Source organism: Cavia porcellus, unplaced genomic scaffold, assembly GCF_034190915.1.
Source record: "Cavia porcellus strain 051 isolate PalLab524CR breed Dunkin Hartley unplaced genomic scaffold, mCavPor4.1 scaffold_1, whole genome shotgun sequence".
NCBI lineage: Eukaryota > Metazoa > Chordata > Mammalia > Rodentia > Caviidae > Cavia > Cavia porcellus.
This window is the reverse complement of record NW_026947484.1, coordinates 101155713-101164463: the sequence shown is the minus strand read 5'-3', so window position 1 is coordinate 101164463 and position 8751 is coordinate 101155713. Positions and strand designations below refer to the sequence as shown.

Here is an 8751-nt window from a genome sequence, read left to right as displayed (position 1 = left end):
TTTTGTTGTTGGTGCCCCAGGAATCTTGAGGTAGATTTGCTGTTTTTATAAGAGATGTCAGAATAAAACGGTGGCTATCATGTCTGGATAAAACTTAGCAATAGCAAAATAGGAACTTAGGGTAACGTAGTACAGTAGAGAAGATCAGCAGAAGGGTCCCATTTAGGTAGTATGTGCTACACGCCTAGAAAAGAATGGTATGGCACAATTCTCAGCTTCTATCCTGTGTTAGGGAGAAAATTTTTCATATTTACATCATTTATAGGTGGAGAAAAAGGGAGGAATTGATTTAGTTTAATGCAGCATTTGGATACTGTCTCTAACCTTAACTTTTCATTAAATCATAGTTATATGAATATTACTTTGCAGCTGACCTTTTGGGATTGTTTTTCCCTAGTGAACATTTTTTTCTAATTCTCTTCATGTGCATTTTAAAGAGTTGCAAGAGAAATGAAATTTAATTGCTCAATTTGTATTTTGCTCATTCTTTTTATGTGTAGGGCAAAGGGCCACATTCTGAGTCGTCTAAGAGACAATTTATAACTGCTGCGGAGAGTGACAAAATACACATCGAGCCATCCCACACTTGTGTGTGACTAGGCTCAGAGGAAGGATCGATGGATTTATGTGGCAGGGTTGGTAGGAACCCGGGTTTCCTTTTCTTAAGCTTTTTTTTGTTTCTTTTTTTTTATTATTCACAATTTTGAATTGATATTTTCTACCCTTTTCTGTATTGACAGACTATTTCAGTGTTTGAAGTTATATATTTCTAGCATTGCTTTAGTTCTTGTCATTAAAATCATGGTGCAAGCACAAATCAGGAACATGTTTTTGTTTTAAAGAAGGGTTGTTTAATGGGAAAATTACTTGCTTTTAGGCTGTCTGGAAGTAGGTTTCCCTCTTTATGTCCGCAAGATGATCTCTACAATGCAAAATCCCTGCCACTGTGTTGGGATTAATGGTGGTCAAGCTGCCGTGGATGGGTCAGGGATTGGCCCAGTGCTGTGACTTAGTGGTGGACCCTCCCCACTTCATTGCTGTGGGGCTGCTGCAGGTGGGAACTGCCCTCCACACACAGATGTGTGCACTGCCATTTTTCTGGTAAATAATTTTGAGAAGATTAATAATTTATTTGAAAAATTTAAAAGAAGCACTATTGAAAAACAGCTACCTCTCTCGTTTTGGGTGCAATGAAATAATATGCCAGGGCCAGCGCAGGGAAGGAGTCAGGCGAGAGACTGAAGACGCAGGGAGACCGATTGCTCAGGAGGCAAAAGGCGATTTATTAAAGGACTCCAGAGTTTTTATAGTGTTTTAAAACAAAGAGCAGTATGAGTCACTTTAGGACACTTTTTTGTGCATACAGCAAAGGTAAACATGTTCCTGGGCCCATGAGAAACTTCTTTGCTTATGTTATGAAGCTATTTCCAGGTTAATATCAGCGTGATGCTTTGTCTAGAAGGCTGCAGGATAAGGAACTGATTGAGGTCTAGCTTCAGTGTGTGGTTTTCCACACCCGTTTACTGCCAGACCCCTGGTTCCTGCTACCAACAATAATAGGATATAGAGGTCTCCATGTATGGAATTCAAGGCCAAATGTCTGTTCACAGGACAAGTGGCAGAGGGAGAGGACGATTCTGGACAAACTAAAGTTGTGGACAGGGAACCACCATTTTGAAAACTTTCTATTGATAAAAATAACCTCAAAAAGGCTTCAAAGCAGTCCTTTTGTTGGAAGTCTGAATTTGAAAGTTTTACAGACTTTACCCTGCGGGTGAGATTACAATAATTTTTGTTTTCGTTTTGTTTTGGACTAATAATGCAACACAGTTATGTGCTATCTAACTTGATTCAAGGTTCTCTCAGCACAGTTTTGGAAACCAATGTTTTAAGAAATGCAAGGTAATAAAATGTGCTCAAACTCTCCTGACTTCTAGCACTCAGCAAAGAATTCACTAAATAAAAATTAATGTGTGGTGCCAAGAATCAAGCTTGGTTTTACATGTGTTTACTTCCATGAGCAGATGGAATTTACCCTGTGCCTTTGTTCATCAGCTTGTTTTCATTTGGCTTTCTGTGCCTGTTTGGGGGTAGACACTGTCCTGGGAGAGTCACTCTGACTGAGCCGTGTACAAAGCAGAATATGCCATGCAGACACCTGGCATCTCTCCAGAGGAGTGGGCCTGGTCACCATCTGTCCCAGAGTACTCAAGGTCATCTTTTTCTATTTCACGGGGGAGGACCAGCAGTAGGCGCAATACCTGCTGGAGCATCTGAACTAACTCAGAGTGCGATTTTTGCCAGGTGAGAAGAGGGAACATGGCTACTCCTGTCACAAGCTCAGCTCTGTGCTGCCTCTGTGTCTTCCTATGCAGAGAGGAAAGATAGGAACACTCAGAATGAATATGGTGGCATCAGTGAGGTCCTGGGAGGAAGTCAGAGGAGGGATGATTGAATATGGATTTGGGATAGTCTAAATCGATCTGGAGAGAAGAAAAGGTCTCAACTGGATTACTTATTCATTTCTTTTTACACAGACCATATGATCAGTATCAGCTCATAAAAATATATATATTTACAAACATGTCACGGAGAGTGTTTTCAGAACATAAATTTAAAAGTTGGCTAAAAAGTCAAACTCTTTTGGTAGAAAATCAGCTTGTCATTGCAGGCCTAGGTAATGCTATTTCTGGGCAGAATGTTTATTAGTAGTCACTGGGTTTTCTTCATTTGTTGGAGTCCAGATGGTTCATCATCTGATAGCTGTTGCCTTTCCAGAACTTTTTCACTTATTTCTAGCTCCAGCCAACAATGGAGTTAGTAATGAGCATGCAAGGTACCAGGAGTTGCCCCTTTTTTGTTCACAATGGAACAACAGTGGTGTAGGCAATGGTGGAATAAGTCATGTACAGGAAAGAAATCCAGCTTGAACACTGAATCTTTTATAATATACAATTAACAGACCTGGTATACTAATGTCTCCAAAACCCAGTACTGAGAAAGACAGGAGGCATACACTCATTACTGAGAAACTGATCAGCTCTGATGCCCTGATGAGTCCTGGTAGCCTGCTAGTATTACCAAAGGTCCAGCTGCAAATTCAACCATGATGCTGACCTCATTCTTTATCATGAATGGTTTATAAAACAAGAAGAAAGAAACTCATGTAGATGAGAAGGCTTAGAAATACCATGTGTGACTTGAAGATGGATAACTTCAGTGTTTTATTGAATTAAATGGAGACAGAAACTCCCCCTTACTCCCCCTGTAAGCCCATCTAGCCTCATTTTGAAAACCACTCTAAACAACAGCTCTTGCCATGTAAGGTTTGGAGAGAAACATAAACCTCGCTTCAATGCTTTTGCTATGACGTACACTTCTTTTCCACACGGTATCTTATGAATTAGTGCAGCAAGACAGTTGAATAGATTCATGGCTCCTGCTATGCAGGAAACTCCTATCATAGCATAAACCAACCATTTGTAGAAAATGTAGAGTGAGACCATCATAGCATGGCCAATGACCACAAATGTTACCGCTGTAAAAGGACAGAAAGTTAAATGTTCCTCCTTCTTTTTCTCCATTTCTCTATCTTCAGTGCTATTGGCATGCTTACTTTTAGTACCAGGGGAAAAAGGACAAGACAAATTTGTGTTTCCAAACCAAACCTATCATGGTTTATGTCTGTCTCCCCCAGGCCTCACGAGTTTGAATTGTGCATTTGTTATTCGTTCATTGTCTAGTGCTTGGATTGATGGTGTCAGTGCTCCACCCACAAAGGGGTGGGGCCAGGATGTGATGTAATGGCAGGAAGAAGGTATGTCTTGCTCTTTGCCTGTTACCTGCTTGCTGTTTGCAGCCACCATGAACTGCGGCCCAGCCATGCCCGCCTGCCTGGGAGCCAACTGAGTGTGGACTAAAACCTCCAAAAACTCCTTTCCCAACTTGGGCTTCAGGTATTTTGTCTTAGCAACGAGTAAAAAGTAATTAAGACAGAATTACAAAGAGGGAAAGTTCTCATTTGTGATCCATTTCACCTGCTAAATTACTGGCACATCTAGAAAACTAATCTCCATAGTAGAATTCAAGTTTTTATTCTGGTGAGTATCCATGGAAATAGTGGTTTTTATGCAATAAATGAATGCTGGGAATGTGCACTTAGAAGTATTACTCAAAAAAGAGCTGAATTACGATTATTCTTTCCCCCATGGCTGCTTACTTCCAGGAGGCCTTTGCTACAACATGAGCTTCCTAGGATGGCAACTTCAGTCTGGAGAGTCAGCTGAGAAGAGATCTTCTAGGATGGACGATCACTTACTGGGGAAGGGTACTTTCCTTTTCTTTTGCTTAACTCCTGTGGAGCAGTTCACTTTTACCACATGAGATCTTGAATTTGGGAAAGAAGTATTAGCATTCACTCTATCATTTGGTTTTTTATCCTAGTAGAAAGTTCTCATTATATGAAGAAAATCCCTGAGTCTCACTATCATCAAGAATCCTTCAAGGATTTTGAAGAGGCTTCTCTATCATTCTTAACTTCTTAGCTCTGGGCTCAGTAATGCACTTGTAGAATGTCCGGTGGTTCTGGTCTGCTATCAGGTGTCCTGGCATGTCTTTCTTCCAGGAGGAAGCTGTTGGAGAATAAGTATCCCTTTCTGTTTGTTTTCTTGCTTCTCTTCATGGCTCTTCTCCCTTTTTAAATAAACAAGCTCAAGCTTTGGACAAATCTGGGGATTTTATATGTTAGCTAATTATCTTCAGAACATTCACCACAATTTATATTTCCATAGAATATCTCCAGAGCCAACTTGACTATTTTGCATTCTAGAAATCACCCCTGAGGATTCCACAGAGAATCCTTGTGTTAAATCCAACTGGACAATGGACTGCAAGCTCAGAAAGAAGAAGAAAAAGAAGAAGAAGAAGGAGGAGGAAGAGGAGGAGAAGGGGGGGGGAGGAGGAGGAGGGGGGGGGAGGAGGAGGAGGGAGAGGAGGAGGAGGAGAAGAAGAAGAAGAAGAAGAGGAAGTTTGAGTTGAAAAAGGAGATTCTATCGTGGGTGATGAGCCACATAATAGTATATAACCGTCCATTTCCTGTCCTCTGCCTGCAGTCCTGCCACCAGTGTCATTTTCCTCCAGGGTGTTACCCCGGTTCAGTTACCAGCTATACTAGACATTCTCAAGTTGCCTTCTTGAGTGCTCTACTCTTTTTTTTCCCTCCTTGATATTAACCTTATCTTTCTTCTTGTCTATTACCTCTTCTACCTAGTTCTCTTTCTTTCTTCTTCTCTACTGCTCTATGGCCTCTATTCTAGGTGGTTGGTGATGAAATTGCTCCTGCTTTCTGTTGCTGTTAATAGACAGCTTGAATCCCTTAAAATTTAAATTAAGGACATATCTTCACTTTCCCTGATGACTCTGTCGGTAGTCAGTATCTCTAAGACAATTAGACTAATTCCCTTTTTGTCTACTCTTCTAGGCCCGGAATCTCAGATTTCTCTTGCATTTGAAAGCTATCAGTTGCTAATAGGTGTGATTTCCTGGAGACAGACAGTCTGGAAGAGATCCTCACAGCTGGTGTTAATAATAAAGCCACGAGGTTACACGAAGACAGTCCACAATCTATAGAACCCTCAAAAATTGTACAGGGTAGTTTCTCAGCTAGTCTCAGACCTCAGTGGCTGTTGATTGTATTTAAAAATCTTTTCACTTTTAAGACTGACCTCAATATCCCCAAAAGTTGTTTTCCTTTAAATACAATGAATTGACACTGATACTAAAAGAGGAGTAAGAAAAGGAGCAGGCAGATACAACGAAGTCCTTGGTGCTATGATTTCTGTCAACAATTCAGCTGCTGGAACAATTGTAGTCTTGATATTGAACAAATAGGGACCTAGCCATGTCATCTATTGGAATGCCTAGATTTATAGTGAGTTGTTTCTTTATCAGTCAGAGGCCTACCTGGTGTGAGTTAATTCCATTGTCTTTATATGAAATACAAAGGTTAGGGCTGGGGATTTACCTTAGTGGCATAAGCGCCTGCCTCGAAAGCTCGAGGTTGTGAGTTTGATCCCCGGTAACACCCCCCCGCAAAAAAAAAAAAAAAAAAAAAAACCAAAAACAAAGGTTATATCTAAGTCTCCTAGACCTGCTGGGCTTCAGCTCTGAGACCTAGAAGACACTACCCCAAATATGACACTTCAGGGCCTCTTCTCATTATGGGTACCATAATGCAACCTCTTTGCTGGCAAACATATTCTATTTTCTTCTTGGAAGATTGATCCAGACAGGCCTGTTTTTGACATGTTTTCTCTTCAGATTGATGTACACATCACACAACTCATCTGTGAATAAACAGTGTGGAGAGAGAATTCCCTGAACCAGAACCAGGTGAATGTCCTTCACCAATGAGTGGATGCCTGGATGTCTAGGGGAAACTCCAGTACAAACTCTTGGGGTCCTGGCCACTTGCTCTTAACTCTGGCATCATTCTTAACTCTGTGCACAGTGACAGAGAAGATAGACTTCAGATATTTTCATTTTCTTCTGACTGAATCCTTTCTATGGAGGTATTCAATGTCAGTATGGTTGGTTTGATCATTCAGTGTGGGAGAAGTTCTTGGTTTGTGGCAAGTGGACTGGAAGATGGAAAGTCGAGTCTGTATGCTCATACAGAGTGACTCTCAACTTAGAAACGCTCAGAGGAACCTCATACAAAGAGACCTAACATTCATGGTTGTCATTCTCTGTCACTGGTCCTTTACTCTTGTGGTCATGCTTGTATCTTGATCTTGTCCTTCTATTTGATCCATTTTATCTGTCACTACCCTCTGGCACAGTGGTGCTGAGACCACCTGTCTCTGGGCTGTGATTCAGCTTGTTTCACAACATTATTCTTCTGAGATTCTTGCTGTTGGCAAAGCTCTGTGGGCAGTGGCATGAATGGATTCTGGGAAGTCTCTTCATGTATGAGTCCACTGTCCCTGAAGCTTGTGTGGTGCTGGCTTTTGGAGAATTAGTAATTTTCTACCTTCAACTGGAAGATTTTCACTAATACCCTAAATTTAGCAATCTCCATGGGAATAATGAGGGAGAAATCAAACCTCACTCCTTTTGTAAGTTCATCAAGGCTTCTAAAAGAGTCTAAGTCCTCATTCCTGGGTTTGAGGGTTGTCTGGCTGCAACTGAACAAAATTCACTTCCTGTATTTCAAGAAAGAAGTTCTCTTTTACCAAGGGGGAATTTTACATGAAGAACAATTTAATGTTCTGAGAATTTTCTGAATACATACATAAATAATATCCTGGCTTTAGAAAGGAGGAATTTTGGTTTCCTTTTTCCCTTGGTCCTTTAAACTACATTCTGTAAATTGTAACTGAAACACTACTGTTATTCATTCTGGTCCCCTAGATTCACTGAGGTGCAATTATTACCCTCTTATGCCTCCACTCCTTCCATGGCTGTGTTTTCAATTTTCTGATTTGCAGGGTACCAAATTATAATGATTGAAAATATTTTATGAATAAATCTAATAAGAGTGGAAATGATTTCTACATTTTTTATTTCTCTTCCTGCTTTGTTCATATTTGGATGAGATATTTATTTAATGTTCTTACTTGAATCAGATTTTTATAGTTCTACATAATGTGCTACACTTAGGATCAGTTTTAGGGGAGGTAAAACTAAGGACTTGCCAATATTAATGATGAGACACATGGCAGAGCCAGACAGATCCACTTCTGCCTGCCAGGTGCTGCCACCAGAAGGCCCTATCCTGCAGGTGGCCAGTGCTAGCAGAGAGAACCAGCAGATCTGCTTCCATCTGCAAGGAGTGGCCACTGGAAGGCTCCTTCCTGCAGGCAACCAGCAGGAGCAGGGACACAGTCAGGTAAGCCCTGTGTATCTGTGGGCCACCTTTGGAGGCTCTTGGTTCCCTCAGACAGCCATCACCCACTATCAGAATCAGACAAACACACCCCTGTGTGTCTGCCACCATCATGGAAGTCCCAGTGTAGACACATAGGCCGAGAGAAGCAGTCCCACCTCCATGCACCCCTGATCATCAAGGAATCCCCAGTGTAGCTGCACAGGTCTAAAGAAGCCCAATCCACACCCTGTTACCTCCCTTAAAGGAACTCAGGTGCCTGTCCCATTCCCTTATACTGTGTGGAGGCAACCAAACAGTGGGAAGTGCCGGGGCACTACAACCAGCTTTTTGGGAGGAATACAGGAGAATGCCAAGATGAAGGAGCAAAAGGCAATCTCAAATCTCCAGCCTACACAGAATAAGTCTAGGAGATACAATCATGGAAGAAAATAGAAGTCACCCACCTGAAATCTCTGAGAGGATAGCAACTGAAGTAAGGAAACAAGTTCATGAAATTGTAAAAGCAGTCAAACCAGAAATAATGTCCCAGGTAAAAAAAAAGAAATCACAAACATACTGAAAGAATTGATTAGCATGTCTAAAGAAGACATAGACAAAAAAGAGGAGCATAAGAAGATGATGGAAATCTTGAATGAATGTAGAAAGGAATTACAATGCATGAAACAGATTCAAAGAGAGATTCAGGAAATTAAAAATTCAATCGAAAGCTGGCAAAACCACTTGAAAGAGACTGAAGATAGACATTCAAACTTAGAAGATAGGATTGTGGCTATTGATCATGAAAGGAAAGATCTCTTAAAAATAACATGGAATCAGGAAATAACAGCTTAATGACTGCAAGATGAGGCAAAGAAGCATAATTT

At 41.0% G+C, this 8751-nt stretch overlaps 1 pseudogene; it reads right to left on the bottom strand.

Annotated features, from left to right (window-relative positions):
• Positions 1–2683: 2683 nt before the first annotated feature.
• LOC111754299 (signal peptide peptidase-like 2A) lies at positions 2684–5981 on the bottom strand (annotated as a pseudogene).
• Positions 5982–8751: the final 2770 nt, after the last annotated feature.